This window comes from Homalodisca vitripennis, chromosome 4 (genome assembly GCF_021130785.1).
Source record: "Homalodisca vitripennis isolate AUS2020 chromosome 4, UT_GWSS_2.1, whole genome shotgun sequence".
Lineage (NCBI taxonomy): Eukaryota > Metazoa > Arthropoda > Insecta > Hemiptera > Cicadellidae > Homalodisca > Homalodisca vitripennis.
The window spans coordinates 37528003-37552955 of record NC_060210.1 but is presented as its reverse complement, the minus strand read 5'-3'; the positions used below and the strand labels follow the sequence as shown (position 1 = coordinate 37552955).

Genomic DNA, 24953 nt, shown 5'->3' with positions numbered 1-24953 from the left:
TGTGGTATTGAACTTGCAAACGCCATCCTCTAAAACAGAAACGTCAAATGTTGATAAACAAACACATACAGTGAGTCCAGGCTGACAAGAGAAAGTCAAGCCCATTTCAAAGCACACAATCGAAAGCACTCACTATACATCACGCCACACGCATTTGAGAATGAGAGAAATTTGTCTCTAAACAACTAAATATTTGACTCGTGAATGATTTGATGTACATTTTGACATTGGCGATAACCTCGATTGGGGATTTGATTTTAATTTATATGCTTAAATAGGGAGGAAGGGAATATATTACAATAATATACACACAATTGTAAGTTATCTATTGATATATTGACTACGACATATTTGTTACATGTTATTTATTATTTATAATGGTTAAAACGTTACTGTATGTTACAGTTAATTTTATTTCAGAACAGTTTGTAATGTGCCGGCGATTTCATAGTTATACTATATATGTAGATGAAGCTTCGGCCTATAGTAAAACTTTTTAAAATACAGTTACTTCTGAGCTGAAACATATTCAAGCAAAATAAATTACAATCCTTTAATTATTTGCACAGAATGTTCACCATATTTTAAGGGTTGTATGCTTCTTTTAAAAATTAAGTAATCCTTCAGCGCAAGGTATTTAACATCAGTGAATTTAATTGAAATTTGGGGTACACAATGGGCTACATGTGCTACTATATCGAATGTTATAATATCATATGAGGTTATTCACTTTGTTTACACACGTATATAATCTGTGATTCTTTTATGCCACCATGGATGCACATAAGACCAATGTAAAACTATTTGGTAGTTTTCAGCAATTCATAGAATTACATGCACTATCATAAATGTTGACTATGTAAAACTAAAGCTTCATACAACATTTCTATTCTATAGGTCAGTTCGTTTTCGAGATATCGATGCAATGAGGCAGACACACACAAATGAAATATTTCCAACCCAAGTGATAGGCTTCACTAACGCTAAAGTAATAATTGAATTAATTACTTTTATTACTGTTGTATATAAATTAGGCACCGTTCACAACTGTTTAACAAAATTTAAAATGCGGTTTAGCCATTGCATTGAAAATGCAATTGAAATAAAATAAACATTGCGTAAGTAGCGACCTTCATGAAGTATATGAACCTTGTAGTAAACATGATAACTTACTAAAATACATTCTTTCTTTCAATCTAATTTTGTTGTTAGGAAAGCATTTACACCTTGCTCGACTAACTTCCTTACAGGCATAGTTATATTTGTATATTGTCAAGTTCATTAGTATAACAATCATTTTAAACTTTAGTTAGTATAATTCCTTGACAAAATATAGATTATACGTTACGTGTTTATAAATATTAAATATTGCTCATATAATTTTAATCATTATTAGCTGCAACGTATGACATTGAATATAAATGTATATTTCCTGTGCCATTGAAATCAAATTGTAAATTATTTTAATATTTTTTATGTATTGTAACATTTCAAGATTGCAACTGTATAGTTTAGTGCTGAGAAGTGTAAAATCACATTGCACCGAACTTTAAGTACAGTAATTATCAACTTATTCAAATCAAACTTTCACGACTTCGTGTAAAAGGTAGCAAGCGACTTCGTTAGACCTTTGTATTCGATTTAATGTTTCGTGAGGTTGCCATTTTATATGTTATAATTCGTGTGCAGCATTTCCCTTCCTAGTTAGAATAACTACATATGTGTAACAATTCTCTATACTTAGTTTCGTTTATACATTTCCTCTGTGACACAGGTGTGTAATAGGAGTTAGTAACTTGTTCTCTCACATCATGAAACGTAATCATAAGATTATATCAACAAATGTGTTTGCTTATGTGCGATAGATAATAATTTTAGAGCGAATAAACGTATTCTAGAGAGTATCGCAAAACCCAGCTTAAAAATGAGCAAGTGTAACGAAGGACAAGAACACAGAAGGAATGCTTATTTAATGTTTCAACCTAAAATAAATATACCTATTCCTTGGAGCACCAGGCCCGTATATTATAAGTTTCAAAGACTCTGAAATATATTTTTATCAATGGTTATGACAGAAAGACAGGTAGACATAAAAATAAAAGAACTGTACTTTGACACTTTGATCTTAAGATGAACAAGATTTTTGGATCAAGATGAATGTATGTACCAAATCTTTTGACCTTTTTATAGTCATCGCACAGATTGATGGTAAGCGACACGATCTGAAAAAGTCTCTATCGGATCCTTGATATTTAGACTTTTTTATAAGGGCAAGGTAAGGATGCAAAGGATACACAGAGGAGTGTAAGGATGCATTGTCAGGGACTAGGTGTTTGCAGTTTCAAGTTTTCAAGCGGAAAAAGAAGAAACACCAACCAAGTTCTTGTAAGCAGGTAATATTTACACAAATTATTCTTATATACTAATACATTAAATGGTATATAATACAATACACTACACTACGCTGCAATACACTAATACATAAAAACACATTAAATGGTATTTTCACTTCGAAGATTATAAATGAATTTCATTCCTCTCCTTGCATTTAAATAATAATTTTCTTATTGCAACGAGACGTTTTAAACACAGTGAGCTCAGAAATGTTTAAACACATTTAGATGAATTATTAAAGAGTTTTCAAAACATAAAATGTATATGTAATAGGTTTTACGGTATTTATTTATTTATTTATTTATTTATTCACGGCAATACACCATTTTACATAGAAATTGTACAACTGAAAACAACAAAGAAGAAGGCCTGCTGCACAGAAAAGACATTAAAGGTATTACTATCAATGTAACTTCATTTAGTTTCCATGCTGACAGCCACGTATAAAATATACATTTATAGCGTGACAGGAGCAATATTTGTGTTATATCTTATAATTTGATTGTTTTTATCAAATAGTTTGTTGTATTCAGTCAGGGCATGTGTTTTTATTTTATTTGGGCACAAAAATAAATACATTCTGTGTGTGAATTTTGTTTAAAATCGAAGAAGAAAAAATGGGAATTGGAGAGAGCGTATGTTATATTTTTAACACTTTTACGTTATGTTCGTGCCAATAAAATTCTTGATTATGCACACTATAAAAATTAAATTCAAAATATACAACCATGGAATATTTTTGAAAGTTCCAATCGATAGATTCATCAATGAATTTTATACACAGGCACAGAATGAAGCCATGTCATAAAAGACAATAGAGAGTTGGAAAGTCTCCACTCTTCTCTCCAATCATTAATGCCTTTGTTGGCTCTAATCTTCAGCTCGTCGCTCTCGTTTGAATGAGAAGCCAAATGTTTGAACACAAAAAATATTTAAATGGATTTTAATATTTTACTAAATTACTCAATCTTGTTGTGTGTAATATTACAAACCAAGCTTCTAATCATTTCCGTCATATGGACATATAATTTATTGTTTCCTCCGCTATTAAATATATTGTAATAAATAATTTATTTTATCTCCTTAAAGGAGGTATCTGAGAATTAGTTAACGCTAAAGCACATGTTAATATCAATGTTACTATAATAAATACTTTACTGCTGTATTATTACCATACTTTACTACTTAATTTTTCATATCTTTCTGGCACTAAGCTAAGACAAAACTTGAAACCTTAATATTTCATGTTTTTTGTATCATATGAATATGCGTGAAGAGTATTAGTAAGACGTTACGGTGCTACAGCAAATAATTTAACTCTATGTATGCATTCTATACGAAGGTAAATCATGAAATAAACGTAACTGTGTAAAGGACTACACAATTCAAGTTAGAATCTTTAAACCTAAATTAAATAGCTTATTATTTATGCCGCATTCCATTTGTAATAAATTATTAAACAGGATTAAATGCACTCCAGAATTTGGATCAACGTGGACAGCTTTACCTTCATAACACAGGGACTGATGTTTACAATGCTGGGCTAGTACTGGTGGAATTTCATACCTAATTTAAAACATATCATCTCATTCGAAAATATCCTGTATATAGTTTAAGACAATTCAAGAAAGCATCTGCACTCGTTTAGAACTGATGAGTCCACTATACGCTATGGTTACTAATCTTCGTCATGTCTTGTTTGAAACACATGGATGTGTTTTAAAGGGACTGCCATAAATTTTAAAATTAATAAATTATGGGTAATCTACAATGAATATTACCTGGAAACGAGAATACACTATAGTGGTTAACTTGAGTCTGCAAACCCATGCAGATAGACAAAAACTGCATGATCTACTTATAAACATATATTTATTTGCAGGTGTGAGCAGATATCCCCTATGTTTTAACGGCACTATTCTAGACATACGAAAATACTCTATGAGTATGATTTTACGAATTTCTAATATGTAAAATAGTAAATTCCATACAATAGAATTATTTTTCTGCTCTGAGATAAATTGAAAATAATGTAGCAACACACTACATCATTACATTATTAATTTAACATACTTAAAATATTTGAACTTGCAAACAGAAAAAAAATTGAGATGATACAAAATTTAAACTGCTGCGTTAAAAATAATCAGATTTAACTTAACTTTAACTCATATATGAAATCTATGTTTATTCCAACGAATTTTTCAGTAATCCCATGACAATTACTCGGTAAAAAATACTTAACAGTTTAATTTTCTGTGAAGATGACATTGAAGCTATAGCTGAAAGCTTCAATTTGTATGAAATCCAAGAAACTATCTCCTTTAAATGTGTTTTTAGTTCTACTGGTTAACATAATGTTATTAACCTTCACTGTATTTAGGTATGTTCTGTTAATAATTTTCTTTAAAAATCTTTACTACGGACTGGTAGAAAAATGTGTAAGGATTAAATAGATTTTATGAAGAAAAATGTAGACTCAAAATACTTCATACAAAATTTGAGCCATAATATCAGAATATTATACCCATGTCAAAGCCTGTAGCCGCACAGTCTAAGGCATCAGACTAGGAAACGAGTTAGATATCGAGTAGGTTCAAGTTCTTTCTGTAACCGAAGCTTTTTTATCAGTACTGTTGATGTAGAAATTTAAATGATCCCTTAATTATGTTTAATAAAAATGTTATGCTCATATTTATCTATTATTTTTGTTTATTTGGACGTGCTGCATAAGGAAGTACGATGGGTGTGACAGTTAGATGCAGGAATATTGTTTTCTTGGATTTTAAACAGATAATAGAATTAACAGGGTTCAAAAAAATAAACCGTACAGATAGAGAATTAGACTTTTTTATGTTGAATGTCAGTCTAATTTCATCATGGTATTTATATAATATATAAACTTTTATATGCGACATGGTGGCATGGATTTATCTGGAGGTGGTTAAAATGTAGCACAGTAGCATGTCTTTGATACTGGAGAAGGGTGCAACAAAGATACTAGAATCATGGTTTACAATACTGTGATATCGTTGCTTGCGTGATATTATAGGAACTGCTTTAGTTGCTCTTTTACTATCAAAAATAAATTCTTACTATTCAATACAATAACACGATAACGATAGTCCTTTGCCACTAATACGATTTAATTTGTGTCATTAGTAATTATTCTAAATACAAATACTTAAAATGGAATTTCTTATTTATATGGTTATTAACTGCTTTTTAAGTAAATCCTTTTCAGGAAAATCTTTAGTTGAACTTTCTATAGTTGATAAAACTGGCCAACTTAAATTTTTTCTCCCTTTTAGAAACAATACAATATCAGAATGGTAATGAAAATAATGAAATTTAAGTAGAAGAATATCAAACATCACAGCAAGTCTTAACTCACTATTAGCAATATACTTAACTTTAAGCAGTATATGTGACCACATACTGCTATGGCTCAGAAAAATACACTAGTTTAAATTACACGTGTATTTTACCACTCTCTATGAACAATGCTGAATACACGAGTAGCATGCAAACTAAATATTCAGCCTCATGTCATGATTGAAATGTATTTCCAATCATGAATATACTTCAAGAGGAAACTATATATAATCAGCTTTCATGAAACTTTGAAAATAAAAAACTGACAGCATATACTACCAGCCTCCTGTTTTGATAGCAATGCACTGCATTCAATGGAAACTGTATATCAGAAGGCATCATTTAAAAATGTGATTGCAGGAAATAGTAGGTGTTTGCCTATACCACCCCTCATGTCACGACTGAAATTTTGTAACTAAACCTTGATCACTAGAACTATGCGGCGGTTGGAATGTTGTCTTAAAATATCTTAAACGTTATTTCACTAGCCTTTATGCAAGCTTCTGAATACAGGACTGGCAGAAATACCTATATCACTAGCCACAGTCGCAGTTGGAACGCATTCATGAAAAGTTGAGAATAAACGACTAGTAGGCAAATTTACATCACGAGTCCCTTGTTACTAATGGAATATTGTCTTGAATTTGAACTTTATGACACTAGACTTTATTCAAAATTGTTGCATATAAACACAGCTATTGTGAATTCTGATTAGTAGGAGAACCTACACAACCAGCACCAATCGCAATTCGGAATGCTGTCGTCAACTGACACGTTGAGACACCAGAAATCCTGTAAAACCTTTTTACACGAGTAGCAATTCAAACCTTATGATCGAGGTTCAAGTTGTGATTGAAATGTTTTTTGCAATGAGACTTATATCTCACTAGTCCTCATGTAGAAATGTGATTAAACCACCAGCAGGTATACCAACCTCATGTAAAACAATAATTTGAAGGATGCGTATAGGTTAAATACATATAACGTAAAATATATATAAGCTCAGCTATTATCAAATATGAATTTAAAACATTTTGTTTTGGGATGATAGTCAATTTAAGAAGGAAGAAAAATAATATTTAAGTCCTACATGTATTAATTATTTTTGTAAGAAAGTTACTCTTGTTTTTTTATAATATATTACACACTAGCATTTAAACACGGCTCGGAACGCAATTTCCTATTGAACAACAAATATGCTATAAGCATTTAATTTTTTATGTCATAATAAACATTCCTGAAAATGATCGATTATCTCTGAAAAACACTATAATTTCCTCATCAATCTCAGAGTAATTAGGATTTAGGAATGGAGAGAAATGATTAGAGGACTGTAGTAAAACATTCTAAAATTTGCAAATTATACGTATACCTAGTCTTTAGTAATCGTAGTGGAAGTATTTATGATTTAATGTGATGTAGCTCAATAAAAACTTTGAATAGGGGGTATATATATATATATATATATATATATATATATATATATATATATATATATATTTAGACATTATTATTTCAGTGCTCATTTGTAATCGATTAAAAACGTTTAAAATTAAACGTACGAAAACAAATTTTCCACTGGCTCCTGATTCAGGTGCTGCGGGTGAAGAATAATGTTTAGTTCAGTTTAACTGTATTTCACATGTGACATAGAAGAGTATTACTTGTTTCCACGATACAAATATGTGTACATACTCGAAATGAGAAGTATAATTTAGTATAGAAGTGTCTACGTCCGTCCGTAATGAAATTTTCGTGATCATTTCTCATGATAATATAATTTGTTTTAATTTTAAAATATTGATAAACCCTTGGTTAAGTTATTAGCTGAGGTTTCGCAAAGAAATCGTGGTGCTGATAAAGTTTAAATTATGGCTGTATGGCTTTCGGTTAGTCTGTGTATTTAGAAACACGCTAACGTATAAATTTGAAATCTTGCATGATTCTCTACTTATGTAGGAGAAACATTGAGTTCACTTAAATCACATGTCTCGCCATGGGGTTTAAGTAAACGTTACTGAATATTTTTACTCTGGCCTTATAGGTAGCCGTTATGAAAACAAGAAAACAGGTGAACAAATAAATAGGAACAACACAATCGGAACAGTAATGCGTGTTTTAACAGGTGAAACTTTTACTCAAATAAATAAAATAATATATTGGAGTCCATGTTAAAAGTTTGTGACAATATTTGACATCATCGCACTCTTAAGTTGTAACACCCTCGCTAGCTTAACGAAACTTTTATGTGAACACTGCTTTTAAACCTGCTTACTAAACAATGTGAATCTATCATGTGGCAAGGTACCTTGTAAAAGATTTCACCTATACATTTTACATTTTTGGATACACTTAATTTATAAAAACACAATAATCTCATTTATCCTTTTTTAAATACTTTACAGAATGAGTTGTATATTGATGTAAAGTTTGGCTGCACTTTAGTAATGCTTATTACTTAGTGGGCTTTTTATTTTGATGTAAAAATTTCTTTTCGGAATGATAATAATATGTCAGCAGAATATCTAAAGAATTTAATAACCAACACATACACATAAACTGTACATATATACAAGCTGTAACGTACTGTTACCTTGTAATGTAAAATTTTTATAATGACTGACTTATTTTATTGAAATGTAATTGAATTATATAACAGATATCAGCTCTACAAGCTCACTATAACAGTATTGAACCTTATAGTTAAATTTACTACTTAAAATTAAGTGTTACTAAACTCAAAGGCTGCAGTTGATCTAAAACATGTCAGCAGTCTAGCTTAATGAGATGATTTTATCTTCAAAGTAACAGTAAATATTTTAGATAACTTGGCAGAAAGATGTAGGTTACCTGCTATATCTCAAGGGTAAAATTCAAATCTACTGACAAGGCAATTTTTATACAATAGGTCACGTGCTCAAGTACCGTACAGCGGCGCTGAGAGATATGGATCAAGCCATCGGCATGTATAATGCAGCGTTTATTATTATATAATAAAAGTGCAACATAAAAATTGCAGACATTTCATAATTCATAAATAGAAAGTTTAGTCATCCTATAATATAAATGTTAAATTCGTAATTTTAAAATATTCCTCAAGGCATAGTAGGAAGGAAAGTCAATTCTGTGAGTTAATTTCGTTTCAAAATATATACATGGAGACAATGTATTAATTTTATAAAGAAATTTGTATAGCGATGTTGGTATGAAGATCTTAATGTCTATTATGTAAATTTTTACCACTACAACTTTTATAATCTTCGCCATCACTAACCAATACAATAATGAAAGTTTATAACAAAAATATGGCTTTTAAACTGTAGAAATTAAAAATACCGTAACTTTTCTCTATTATAAGCTTAACGCGTGTAGAATAAGTAATTTTTAATGTAATAATTTCTAATTTATAAATATTCTTATTGATAGCTAATCGACTCTAAAAGAAGAATTTTTAAAATCCTTACAATTAAAAAAGTACAACAATAGCAAACTTGTTATAGATTAATGATTTAGAATTTATGTTTTCAAATGTATTTCAGATACGTGTTATATTTTATAATTGTACGCACAAGCTGGATAATGCTATAGAAAGTTTACAGAAGCATTTACATGAAAACAAACCTTTGTAAATTACTTTGGTATTCTAAATCTACTCTACGATGAATAATAACAGCTGAAATAAAACCATTTATTGTTAAAATAACGGCCGCAATACTAAGTACACAATGATTTGCTCATGTAGTAGAAGCGTAAACAAATTGTTTTCACTAATGCGAACGCCCCCTATTTTGAAAATGTTCCATTGAAGCTGACTAACAAACATTTACAAGTTTAGTTGGATTTGCTTAGAATTATTTCATTTAGCGTTTTGCTCGTATGGTGAATATGTAATTGTTTACATCAATGACTTCTGATTTTTTTACTAGTTTTCCCTTTGAAATCGTTTACTGAAATTATAGGAAATTTGTTTTAAAATATATTATAATTTGATACTCTGACAGTGACAAGCCTATATATATTGTGAAAACATACGCTCTGACACACATGTTTTATACATGAGTTGATATTGTTATATACGGATTATGAAAATTTACCAGATGTTCTGTTATATTTGCAGAGCGTTTGCGATAGGAAGTTGTCTTCAAATCCTACTTAAAACGAAAATTAGGCTTTATTTTTGTAATTACTTAGCTTTTTTTTAATTATTATTCAAATATATCGCATTTGAGGAACTTGGTTGTTGTATAATAAATAATAATCAATGATATTTCCTCAATACTTTGTATACATTTTATCCTCTGTTCTGTGGATCCAGATACATTTCGTAATTTCCCAAGATAAATCTTCCATTAGTATAAATACTGTTTGAAGGACTTTTCGATAAACTGAAACAACCAAAAAATAGGATTGTTTAAATTGAGGTCGTAACTTCCATAAACAATTATATTAAAAGCAGGTAAAATGCTAAATATAACATTTCTTGAATAGGTTCTATATTTGAATTGAATATAATAACATATTACATCAGTGCCATTTATGAATTTAGTTTACTTTACTATTCCTAGTTTGCAATCTATGAAAGTTTACAATATTATACCATCTGAGAAAATGTGATCAAATATGTTTTTAAGGTAAGTAAAAAAGTTAAATCAAAATTAATTAATTATAAGCATTTGAAATTTTATTGCATGGTAAGTAATCGTGGAATAAACTGTAACTATTTCCAAAAAATATTTTTGAAGAAAATTTTATATGCCTAAATATGATTAATTTCGTGTGAATTATTATAAAAGCCATTATTAAGTACCCATATATTAGATAGCGTTCATGAGCTTTAAATTATATATAAACTTTTGTGTAAAATACTTATTTAATAATAATTGATTATTGGTAAATAACAATAAATAAAAGGATTTAAATATGAACGTTATACAGTGATATTTTTCGGAATATTTAAAACCACTGTTAGTAGTACTTAAAGACAATGAGAGTCACGTTTCGATATGTGTCCTAATCCATCGTTAGTGCCTTTGTTGGCGCACACTTATCTTTGTTGCGAGAGCCATACATGTGTTGTCATATTGTGTTTCTCCCCCTTATGGATATTTTAATTCTTCTTGCAGTGGAGAAGTGCTGACTAATTTAGCGCATTTATATCCTTATAGCCTTTGAATGCATACTAAATCTCGAGTTGTTTTGAAGTACAGAAAATATAATTAATTTTTTTTGTCTCATTCTTTAGAATTTTTGCAGATTTTGAATTATTTAAAAAATTTTCAATTTTTCTCACGTTATTTACATTATTATTATTTATTCAATATCTCGAAAGCATGTCATGATACAAGAAAATTAGGTAGCAAAAAGTTGAGACAACTTTTTGTTAGTGATTGGTTAGTCCTTCTTACTAGAATTAATTCAACTAAGTTATATTTTGTTTTATTTATTGACATTTGCGTTATGGCAACTGTTTCGAAATAACATGTAACACGTATATGCATCAGAAGTTTTATTTTTACATAAAAGTTACATTCGGATCTAAAGTTACAAATACTGCTCAATGTGGCGCCCTCTTTCAGCAATGCATGCTTCAGTTCTGTGGTGTAAAGAGTTTCTTGATATTGTAAATAGCCCCGCAGTAAACCTAATGCTGTTGCATCCTCCTTGCACCTGTCAGAGCAATTCTTGTAAATCAGAAATCTATGTTCCATACTCTTCTGTTTTTAATTGTCTGTCCCTATAACTAACTAAGGTAGCATTAGATTGTAAAACAATATTTTATAAATTATGTGTGCAGTACAACTTGTTGTAATTACAGTTCCTCTACGCCCAATCCATTTCAGTTGTTAATCCATTGAAATGATTAGTCGCAGTAATACTGAAATAAATTGGCAGACCATTGTCTTCTCTTATTAAGAGTTGAACTTCTTCCATGAAATCTGGTGAAGGTCATCTCAGACTATAGGAAATTTTTTTCCTTTGAGATGGAGCCGAAGAATGTGTGGCTCTGCAGAACCATACATTTAAGCATATTAGGGTTGGTGAGACCGAATCACACATGTAAGGATTCTCTGGTGTGCAAGAATGCATGTTAAAGAATTTATCATACTATCTCTGAAAAATTGTAGCTTCGTATGTAAATAACACATTCTTAAAATTATTTAGATTTTAAATATAACTTCTAAGTTACCAATTATGTTCATTCCTTGGAGGGTAGTCTTGAAGGTGAAATGGGTATAGGCCATTGGAGTGAAACGTCCACCATTTTCCAGTGTGTTTAACATTTAGTCAATTTGAAATTTACTTTACGCTTACAAGTGTACCTGGGCTTTCCTCAAAATTTTCCAAAATATTTTCTTCTTTGTCATGATTTTCTTCAACAGGCCCCTTAGTAGTGGCTACAATCATATCTGTCTCTCCCAAACGACAGTGTGCAGATTCAATAGTTTTATATATATTATATAATAATAATAATAATAACCTTTATTGCGTCAAACAATTATTACATTGTATGCATGCGTCAAGTACATTCATAATAATATACAGTTCCATTGCAGTTATTGCTATTTAATTGTATAACAGAACTGGGGGTTTATATTTATTCGTGTTTTCAATAGTTTTAAATAATTTTAATCCCAGCAACTCAACATGAACTCTTCAACGGAGTAAAACGCCTTTGACACCAGGAGGTGTTTTAATCGAGATTTGAATAGTTTAGAATCAATGAGATGTTTTATTCCCTCAGGCAGCTTGTTTATCAGTTTCACACCAACTTGGGACGGCAAGTGTTCAAATGCACTCGTTCTATGTTGAACAATCCGAAAGTTGTCCCTGCCTCTTGTCTCGTATTGGTGGACGTCACTGCCTTGGATCAACTCGCATTTAAGTCGACAGTATAGAACGACGTCGAGAATATAGAGACAGGGTAAAGTTAACAATCCAAGCTCTCTGAAGGCATCTTTGCACGACTCTCTGAAATTCAATTTGTAAATAATTCTGATAGCTTTCTTTTGAGCTCTAAATACTATTTCGAATTGGTATTTAGAACAGCTGCCCCACAATCTTAAGCCGTAAGACAAATATGGATGTATCAGGCCAAAGTAGGCAGTTTTTAATACATCAATAGAACAGAATTTTGCAAGGTTACGCAAAACATAAATGCCAGAAGCAACCTTGGAGCAGATGCTGTCAATGTGAAAGTCCCATGTCAGTCCTCGATCAAGGTACATTCCAAGGAACTTAACGGATTCGGCCTCTTCCAAGAGAACATCGTCCATCATTACTGCGGGACGATACTCCTGTTCTTGTCGATGCCGAAGGCCAAAAGTTATTGAGTTTGATTTTGAGCTGTTTGTTTTCAGATTGAGTCTTGAGAAATGTTCGATGCATGAATTTAAATCGATAAATGATTTCACTTCAAGATCAGTTTTATATTTCGATTTAATACAGAGAGTCGAGTATATACTATACAAGTATGAAAACTTTATATTATCGCCATTTTAAAATGGAAATTAATAGTTAGTATTTATTTTTTTACTTTTATTAGCTTAAAATAATTGCCAAAGTTTATGTTATTTCCTCGAATGACTTTTGAGATATGATTATTAAAATAAACCCAATATGGACAAACACTAAAAGAAGCGAGATAGGACACATGGCTATGTGAACTATTCGTTTGTTTTCGTGTCTAATATCAAATACTGAAGTGGTGCAAACCTCTTGCAAAACACTATGTATTTATAAGGTTTTTAACAGGAGGTAGTTAAATTGGTGAATTTATGTAGTCATTTTTCAAAAGTATTAACATATACAAATCTATGTAATACGTACAGTTTATTTCTATATTTCCATAAATTAAACCATACATATTATAAAGGTAAAAAGCTTAAAGCCAATAGTTTGCTTATTACTGAACCCACAATTCTGACTATTGGAACACAAATTCTTAATTAGAAAAATCTATTGAGAACATAGAATCTCCTAAATAAAACGACCTGGGGACATGACAGGAAATTGTTCTCCCTAAGCCCACATAAACCTGTACATGAAATCGGTAAAACATTACGATGCAATAAATTTTACTAAGGTTAAATAAATATTTAAATATAACACTTTGAGCACAAATGACAATGCTTACGGATAGACGCGAGTGGTGCTACAATGAAATTGGCTCCAAGTGTACCAATCATGACACATTTAACTGGTCCATGGCACAGAAGGAGTCTGTACGGATATCAAATTAAATTTATAGATAATTGATATTGGGTTCTTTTGTTGCTGTAAATGAAACCATATCAAATAATCTTATAAGTGGCGAGGATGAGTGGTCAACGACCACTATTTTGTAGTTTGTAAAAACAATTGCTACACTTGTGTATGTTATGGCTGTGTTTCGTAATGAATATTGTTTATTTTAATGAGTCAATGTTGTTTATTTTAAAATGACTGCCAATTGAAAATTGTATAAGCCAGAATTAATTTTTGACTGGGTTAAGATAGAGACCTCTAGTTTGCGTTGTTTGTTTTCTTTTATCAGGGGCTTTAAAATGACAGGTCACTTGATGGGGCTTTACATTTAAAATTTTTTAGCTGCCCCCAAAATCCCCCATTTTGGGTTTGTGAATGAAGCAGTAATTATGCCCAAAAAGTACCTCATAATATAACATAAATGTGTGGCGAGTTAAGTTTTTCTCGTGTGAGCCGTTACAATATTAGTCGGGGGTCTCCAGACCTTTTATTAACCCTGAATATTTACTTAACCTTAGTAAAATTGATTGCATCGTAATGTTTTACTACCAGACCTTATATATATATATATATATATATATATATATATATATATATATATATATAAATTCAGGGTGTAAATTATGTCCTGATACACCTGGATATATTCGATATCGATATGCAATTTATCATGTCTATTGGAAATACTTTTATGGACTTTTTGGAGGGTAAAACTATATCTCCCATTTTCAAAGGGGGGTTGAGGGGGTCACTTTACATTTTCAAATTGTAACCCTCTCTTGTGACATTTTATTTGCAAGATAAAATCAAAATAAACACAATGACAGGAACAAAACATCTCTACGACGATTATAGCATAAGTTATCGGCAAAACCCCTTACATAAAAGGGTTTAAATTGATTCCTGATACGCCTGGATATAATCCAAATGGATTGAGATATTAAAATTTAACATTTACTATACATATTAAATTAATTTTTTCCTTGTTTTAGGGGAAAAAAGTTCACCCCTGGTTTATCTGAGGGGGGGGGGGGCAGATAAACCCATACATTGTAATGACTAGTAGAAAAAGACGCCTCTTACCAAAACTATGCATACCAAAATTATTAGATACGTATGGGATAAGCTGGGCCCCAAAAAGTCGTACTACATGGTATCTCGCATGCATTGTGTTGATATGGGCATGAAAGTGGTATTGTCCAAATTATAAGTTTGTTGCATTATTTTAACCATAAAAAAATAAATTTATCCCCTTTTACCCCCTTTTTAAAAAAGGGTTTAAATTTATTTACCGTCAAAACCTCCACAAAAGTAATGTACTAAGTTTGGTAAAGGTTGTACATTGATATCTTCATCTGTTTGGAACATATCTAGATGTATCAGGACTTAATTTACACACTTTTACGTAAGGGATCGTTTAACCTTAAACTTTGCTAGGACCATCGTAGAGATGAATTTTTTTTATATCATTGTGTTTATTTTGAATTTACCTATTTAAATAACAAGTCACAAGACATTTTACCTAAGTTAAAAAGTCCAAGAATGTATTTCAAAAGGATTTGTGGTGTATTTTTAAAATTTTTATGGTAATATCCTTGATTGTGAAAATAAGATAAATTATAGTATGGCAGAAAAAATTCTAAGACTAAAATAAATTTAAATAGCCATAAATATACACTTTTTATTATATTGTGTAGATTGTGGCAACAAGTCAAACCCAACATTGGCACCGGTTATATAATTCGCTCGAACCGGAAGTGCTCATACACGCGAAAATCCTACTAAATTGCGTGCTCAGGTATCTGCTAGAATTGTACTATATAATAGAAAACATACAAACTATTATAAATTGGTTAAGTAACTAAAATTTTTTTATGTTAAATAATTTAAATTCTGTATAATTTATTTACCAGTACACCGTTTAAATTGACACATGGGAAGAGCTTAGTTTTATTTAAGAACATATCCAAACAACACATAGGCTTACATATAATTTAAGTACAATGCGAAAGTAATATAATGGGGCAGGCTGATTTTATATGAACATTTTAAGTACTAAAAGTAATAACAATTCTTATATCGTCCTACTCTGTTATTATTGTGGCATTGTTTTACAAAAAGCTTATTTAAATAAGATATTGGAAGGTTCTAGCTCATGGTTACTTTTCAATTAAAATTAAAATTACGTATGAACAGGTAGTTCTTTAATACAGATCATGCTATAATGAATCATTAAATGATTTGGAGATACATACATGCATCGCCTTTTTTAATTTGTAGCAAGCTATGTATAATACGTTTGGTAAAGCTAAAACTAAAACAGTAACACAGTAACAAGCACTAACATGAAACTTAGAAACTTGCTCTCTGAAATTAGAGCCTTTTACAAAGCAAAAAGCGTATGAAACAATGGCATATACGTAAAGCGTAAAATTACACGAGCCCCCATTGCCGTGATGGATGCGACACTGATTACCTATAATTTAATTTACCAATGATTTCTACATTAAGGAACAGGGGAATTGGAAAATAACGGGAACAGCCATAGCAGTGCAAAGATACAGGTTATTGCATCAGATGCAAAGATACAGATTGTTGCATGAGATGTACTGTTACCTTATGCATTCGAAATATAAAAGTTTGAGAGCCTATTTACGATATGATGTTGTAAATAAATTATGTTTAAATACGTTTTTCTCAATGTTAAATAATGTTAATTTTTATTGATTATAGAAATTAATGAGTTCTTTTAATTTGTAATAACCTTTTAAAAGTTATTACAATATTTTATACTGAACACTTTATGTTAATATATACACTTTAATATATTTCGTAATGTTTGTTCGTATTACAGTTTAGAAACAGTTTTAATATTTAAAATTAATTAATTTGCTATTTTATAAAAATAAGTTCGGTACAACATGTATGCATTCTAATTCCAGAAGATTATTAGCTACTTCTCTACCAAAAATAGACTGATTCTCACTGAGAAATATATTATACGAAGTCAGAAAACACTAAGCTCAAAATGAATATTGCAGCGACCGTTTACAAAAGACAAGAGCTTTTAAAAGTCGTGTCCCGGGGTTATGCCTACAGGGGGGGACAATAGGATTAACCAGATCACAACATTGGTCAGGCTTCCGTCCAAATGGAGCCTAACTTTCGGTTCCCTGCGTAAAAAGAGCTACAAAAATTCTTGAACCGGTTTTAAAACGCATAGGGAAAATATTGTATATGATGTAGCCTAACAAACAGATTGCTTTATAGTAATGAATTTACTGTAATGTTATTGTTTCCATATTTTTTTACAATAAATGTTACTCAATATCAATGTAGTGAAAGAAGTAAGTCTAGGATTAGTTGCAAACAGTTAACTCACGAAGTACACATTCGGCGATGTAGGAAAGATGGGCTGTGAATAACCGTAAGTCTTTGGAAAATAATATAATTTGTTAGGGAATTATATCACTTTAATTTAAATCTGTCCTTGTCTGAGGAAAAGACAGATTAAATGAGACAGTTGTATAGCTGAATAATTGTATACAGCAGCTCCAATATACCTTACGGAACTTGATAGGATCTGACATTGTTCGTTATTGTGGTGGGGGGAGGGGGCACTAGTCATACGTAAGAAGAGTCTTATATACGCAACAATAAAGCTTAAAAACTGATCTCATGCAACACTATTCAAAGGTCTGAGTCAGACAGTGTTGCACCTTCCAGGTCAATTCTCAAACTAATTGTATTGTTATTAATATAAAATTACATAATAATAAAGATTCTTAGGTTATGTACTACGTTCCGAGAGACTAAATGAAGCTCTGTAATTGATGTAGTAACTATAATCAAGAATGTAATGGTGTAGCATGGATTTTTCATGGTCACCTTTGCTACAAAGAATAATCCAATAATTCCTATGTTCCCTTAAGATTAGTAATCAAGTAGATTTGGGTCGATCTTAACGACTGCTGCTTTGCTCGCTACAAAAGCTGTGGTGATATTCTAGAGGTTTATTTAAAAACCAAAGAGTGTTTTGAGAGTATCATATTGACAATAACTGGGTGAACAGCAATGAATAAAGAGATTTTGGTAATGTAGGATGGATTTTAATAGACGCAGAAGATGTCGGATTATTCCAGTGTATATATCACTTTGTTCGGCGACATGTAGGCCAGAGTTGAGAAGGAACATCTAGCCGTTGCTAGGTTTTCCTAAATGTCCTTCCGTTGACTCACCGGCGACGTTCAAATGATGATAGCTCTAACCTTCGGCGTGGAAGCAATGGAGGAATTTGGAGTTGATGATTCGATTGTTGTCAATAGTGATGTGAAAGCGAAGGTAGCTTTAAGTTTTCGTAGGCAAGGGTTGAAATGCATTGTAGCGTAAAGAACAGCGCTATTTTGTTAGAGAATCAAGGCAGCGTGTTTTGGATCATTCCAGTAGTCACCTAATGAATCTTTGCCGGTTTCTCACCACTCATTCTTCAAGAAAGTATGTGGCTTCGTCGTGCATGCACTTGACGTTAAACGGTCCCATAAGATTTTATTCATTACCAGTGGACCTAGTGGTTTTGAAGTGTCTGACATTTCTTCTTTTGGCAGGATTTTCGAGATGATTGGTGAAAAGAATGAATTTTTGGTTATAGAACCGTGAAATAATATTTTAGAGGCTCGATTAAGAAGGACCACTTCACACTAGGCAGTGAAGACGCCGAACACACTGATTTTAACAAGAGTTCACTAGGTTACACATAATGAGTTTATGAACAGTGCATATTCAAATAAAGTGTATAAAATAAACAGTTACCTTTATTTTCATGAGAGGTACCTAACTGTAGTCTGCTGTTGTGGAGGGCCAGGTTGTGATCAGTAAGTGTGGAAATAGGCTGCAGCAGTCTTGTAGGCAGGCGTGAAGACGGAAGATGTCCTTCACGGATTCACTCACGCACAATACGACCGCAAACGAATAGTTCATAACACTGTGGCCAGTCCTGTAGAGCACGGTAGACGCGGGTGTCCGGGAGCAGAGACGTTCTGGTAGAGATTGCCAATCCAGAGCACTGACTTTAATGTTAATGTAAATGTACAACAAATAGAAACTAATATTTTAAGTGAGAGAGTAACACATGGGGGAGAGAGTAAGTATGGTCAGCAGTGGCTAGAGAGTACATAAGTGCCCCAGGCGGGACCGAGAGTATAACGAGCAAGCGTGCCGTCGCTTGCAAGGTAGGCAATTGATAAGTCAACCGTTGTGATTGGTTGGTGAGTTTACAGTAAACAGCTGATTCGGGAAACAATGGTTCATTGGTCTGTCACTGTACGTGAATATTTTAATCCAGTAAGGAATGGTATTGTAGGCACTAGGCCGCAGAAAGAGATATAGAATTAATGTAGTATATACAGTTTAGTAAAATAAAGGCAAATATAGAGTATAAATTGTCCAAAAAATATACAGGGTGTTTGAAAAGTATGGGTACGGCTTAATATTTTAAAAACCATAGGAGATAACATCTATAAACTTTGCACAGTGTTATATGGCTATGTAAACTATTTTTCCTTGCTATTACCATGACATGCCAACCATGGGGGGACGGCCCACAGAGGAAAACATGGAAATCTTAAATTGAAGCATGGGTCGAGTGATACCTCATTTGAAAGAGCTCACTTAGTAGAGTTGAATTCCGCAAACCGCATCTCAAAAGGTTTATCCAATCAGAAATGGCGGGTTGTTTTAGGTACACATTGTGAAGTACAGTACATTATACCAATGTGTTTTCACTGACTTTTTTTAATTAGCAAATTATGTCATAAATTTATAACACAATAAATAAAACTAAAAAACATCGGTATTTATTGTGTTTTATTTATTGTGTTATAAATTTATGATATAATTTGCTAATTAAAAAAAGTCAGTGAAAACACATTGGTTAGTAGAGTGAAACGCCGCCAACCGCATCAGAATACGACGATCCAGTCAGAAATGGCAGCGCATAATGTACTTCACAATGTGTACCTAAAACCACCCGTCATTTCTGATTGGATAAACCTTTTGAGATGCGGTTTGCGGAATTCAACTCTACTAAGTGAGCTCTTTCAAATGAGGTATCACTCGACCCATGCTTCAATTTAAGATTTCCATGTTTTCCTCTGTGGGCCGTCCCCCCATGGTTGGCATGTCATGGTAAAGCAAGGAAAAATAGTTTACATAGCCATATAACACTGTGCAAAGTTTATAGATGTTATCTCCTATGGTTTTTAAAATATTAAGCCGTACCCATACTTTTCAAACACCCTGTATACATAATTATTATTCAATAAAAGTAGCCTTTTCATATTAGGCAATAAAAAACAAGTTATTTAATGCAATAAATACTTAACAATTGGATCGGTTTCAGTCGTTTTTCTCAGACTGACAAGAAGCGTTAGATCGACGAAGTTATAATAAATTTCTTTAGATCGTCAAAGTACTTGTTGGTGATTTTAAGCGTGGTGATCGTTCTTTTCTTCTTTAGTTAGAATGGATCTTAATTTAATTCCTCGGGAGACGCAATATAAATATGGAAGTCAAATTAAAAAACCCGATTCCACACATAAAATTGATAGTTTGAGATTTGGTTATCAGTAGCCATATTATAAGTTGCTAGCTGGATTTGATTTATTTATAAAGTATGAGGCTGATATAAATAAAACTACAGGGTGGCACAAAACAACGTCTGTTTGAAGTGACGTGAGATATTAACGACTAGTTGTTTAATAGTTTGTTTCTTATTTTTTTTTTTTTTTTTTTTTTTAGCTCATTATATATAAAACTGCAGAGGACCGAAAAGCAATAAAATTTTCCGAAAGATTGGCTGGAAACGTGGGTATTACTTAAGCTATAATGTTCTACCACATTTTGGACTGGTGCCATTCAGTTTATCGTTGTCAAAAACCAGCTGAGATTAATAAGACAACAAACCTGAAGTGTAATTTCTTAAAACTATTGAATATACAAACACAGTTCAATTTAGATAAAACAATTTGGCCATTTTGTGACATTTTTTATTATAATTGTTTTATAATCTAAATAATAATAAATTAAAATTTTTGAATATTAAATACCACTTAGTTGGAACAGCTTCTTTTAAGAGTCTTGCTTACTAATACTAGCAATCCTACGCATCTCAAAGAGACAAGATTAAAAAAGATATTATGGGTGGTTTTTATAATCATCTCTAGGTCTCGATTCAAAAATATATGACTTAGCTCGAGCATATACTTTTATAGACATTTCTTATTATACACTACGATAAATCTAATAACGTATATAATAACAAATAAGCCGATCCCTGAAGAGTTATTCGAACATTCAGTACAATAGAATGGGAGGACTATGGTTACAGAGATTTGTAACAAAATGTTTCTCCTACCTCAGGGATGTTTAGGCATAATTATATTACACGAACTCCCTCCTCTGTTGATGTATAAGAGCTCCCGCTCCTAAGGCAAATGACTGGGAGTTGCAGAGATAGCGTGATTTCGTGTCTTCAACATTAACGAATTTTATTTTAAAGAACTTGTGATAAAGTAAATAAACACTCCTGATGAAATTTATGTTTTGAGTCTGACGAAAATAATTTTTATACTGGTGATAATTGGCTTATTTTAAAATTATATATTCTCAATTGTATAAATAATAAAAAAATATTTCATTCATATTTTGGAGGAAGGAATTAAAAAATTTTGGATATAAACATATTCACAGCCATTAAGTAAATACCGTACGTTTCATGACTTGTGATGGAATTAATTAAAAGTAATAGATATTGCATGTTTTAGTGCTATTGGAAAAGGTATACAGGTAATGAGGTATTGGTAAGTTATTGGCCAAATTAAAAAGTTACTCAATGCATACTCAATAAATAGTTAATTACCTTTATAGGAAAACGATCTTGCGTGCTTAAGCAAAGGGATAATTGTAATAACTACACAAGTAAAGAGACCCCATAAATATATAATGTGTACCGAATAGATATGTGGTCTAATAATCAATATAATATAATCAAAATATATTCAATAAATGGTGTCTTCTAAAGTATTCTGTCAAAGTATAACTAGATCTAAAAAGTCGTATGTATTTAAATATTACTATAAGCAGCATAATTATTACAAAAATTGTAGAAATGTTATGATTTGTTTCATAAAATACATTGGTTGATAACATCCACAAACTTTTTGGGTCAAGCAATATTCGAAAGCCACGATTTCTAATAAATACTTAATCAGAGTGACGTAATCAATAACGAATGACTGACTGGGTTAATGCGGTCCCACCACAAATTACGTTGTGAGTTGATGGAAGCGGGTGACAATTATGGTCGGAATAAAAAAATAGATTATATATTAATTAATTAAAACTTTTAAATATCTTAAATAAATATAAATCATAATAAAATATAATTATAGGTTTAAAACAAATATAATAAAATTAATATTTCATATTAAACTCATAACATGAGTCTAAAAAGTATTTATTTTTAATTCACTTTTCGATATCGGCTTGAATGAAATTGAACTAAGTTATTTTTATAAATTGCTGTATCCCTGTTTGTTAAAGCGTAAATTAAATTTTTACAAATAATAATCGCCTTATCCTCCAAATTTAAATTTCTTAAAATCCATTTCTAAAAGAATTCTAACTATTTTGCCTTGCTTATTCCTAATTTAAAAGTCTTCAATCGCTACATACAATATCTTCTAATAATTACCAGTGATACTTTATCTCATTAAACATAACGATACATTATTATTGAGAGTTTCCGTTCCTGTAATATGACGAGTGACGTTTTAAGACTGCCTTATATTTGCAACTTAATGACTTAAAATTAAATATAATTTTCATTTAGATTTTCCTACAGTATACAAATATAATTCTAAATAGCTTATCAATTGAGAATTGTTTGAAGACTTTTTCAAATTACCTGCCTTTAAAAATTTAATTTACATTTAGTGTGTGTATAAAAATTTATCACAAGGAGATGCAATCCATCAAGGGAATAACTGTATTGGGTTAGTGCTAGTTTTGATGAAATAATATTGCGCTTTATATATGAAACCTATGATTTTGATTTGAAACCTAACTTGTAGAACTATTCTCTAAAACAGGTAGCAGAACGTCACACCTCTTGCCGCGTAGCAAGCTTTGATAAGATTCAAAGAAAATATGTATAGCTCAATAAAGCCACAGACAATCAATCATACAATAAAGAAATATTACAACCCTTGGAAAAAAAGAGAAACCATATTAGCCTACTAAATGATAGGCTGCAAAGCCGCTTAGCAAATTTCCATGGTTGAAATTGGAAAATTAATATAATTTATTATTCCATATTTAAAAATTAAGTCCCCTCCTAAATTGTATTTCTGCAAATAAAATATTTATTGAGGTATTTAGCCACATAATTCATTAAAAATTAACCATTACATTTTCCATTACCAATTACAGTTTCACATCAATGTTCAAATAATAACAATATACACACCATGCCACTTTAAACTTATGTAGTATGTATTTTAATAACTAGGCTACGTGCGTTAGCCATTCTCCAAATTTATTATGAGTATATTAAATTTGTTTACAAATACATATTTAATATATTTTCTCATTTCCATAATAGTTACTCATGAGACCATTATCGAAATATTCCCTAATGCTCAGCCAAATCCCACAGAGTGTAATGCACGATAATCAAACTCGGTTTTCATCAAATATGATTGAAGCTTCATGCGTTTTTTCAAGTCTATAGATCAGTTTATCAACGAAATATCTTGCAGAAATATAGAAGACAGGAAGGCAAATAGACAAGTAGGAAGGACATTTCTCCAGTACAATAAGAGATAGGCCTTGCCATTACCCAACCAATAAAAATAATTAGTTTCATTAAGGTCTTTTAACATTATCAAAACATTTCATCTAACTTCGATTTATGTATGGAGCATAGGGTAAGTATTGATACAAATTTTGTAACACAATTGTTGATAAGTAATTACGATTTCCACTACAGTTTTAATATCAAACCATAAAACTGAGGTCCAAAAATGAAAGAATGTTAAAGCGATCTAAGTTCACTCCGGCAGAATAAAACAAAAGTGTGATTCGAGTACCTTTGACAAATTGCTACTGTCCTGGACGTCTGAAGTCTTAAAGGGATGTTTCCCGCTTCATTAAATTCAAAGGTCATACCTCTCGACTTTTTATAATGTTCACCTTTTCTCGATTTTATCATGATACATTTCCAAAAACTGTTATGGGAAAAAATATAAAAAGCATGTAGCAATAGTAATGAGGTAATACTAACGACAATTTAACTCATTTAATACATTTAAAAACGGCAACACGTGATACACTGAGGGTTGTAAAATATAAGAGGTCATTAGAACGATAGTGTTGTATATGTCAATATACTTACTATATATTATTATTATTGTTGTTGATTTGGAACTTTAAATGGTTACGTTATTTTTTTATTTATATTCATTATTTGAAATATGTGTAAATTATCGAAAAGGTTTGTAACTAAATAAAGTTTGAAATGTATAAAAAGCTCCTCAAAATTATATAAATAACAGAAAAATAATATTAATGTGTATAATATATATTATAAAACTTTTCAAAAAGGAAACCTTCATCACTATAACCTCATAAGGTTTTAATCCAAATTATATTTTTGTAATAAAAACTGAAAAATACTTTTATAAATAGTCAGAAAATATCGTTTATTATGAACAATGCATGTATTATAAAGCTATTCTATTTACATACAAACCGGACGCAGAGAAAATTGTTAATTTTGTATAAACTAAATCGTGCAATCGTTCAAACCAACGACCGTTATACTAAGGACTTATATGAAATGGGTAGTTCACCAAAGGGGGGTCAGTCAAGAAACTATTTATCCT

At 31.1% G+C, this 24953-nt stretch overlaps 1 protein-coding gene across 6 annotated transcripts in view; it reads right to left on the bottom strand.

Moving 5' to 3' along the window:
• Positions 1-24953, bottom strand: part of LOC124359162 (glutamate receptor ionotropic, kainate 2-like) — a 145606-nt gene that overhangs the window by 53721 nt on the left and 66932 nt on the right. The gene's annotated exons all lie outside the window — the stretch shown is intronic.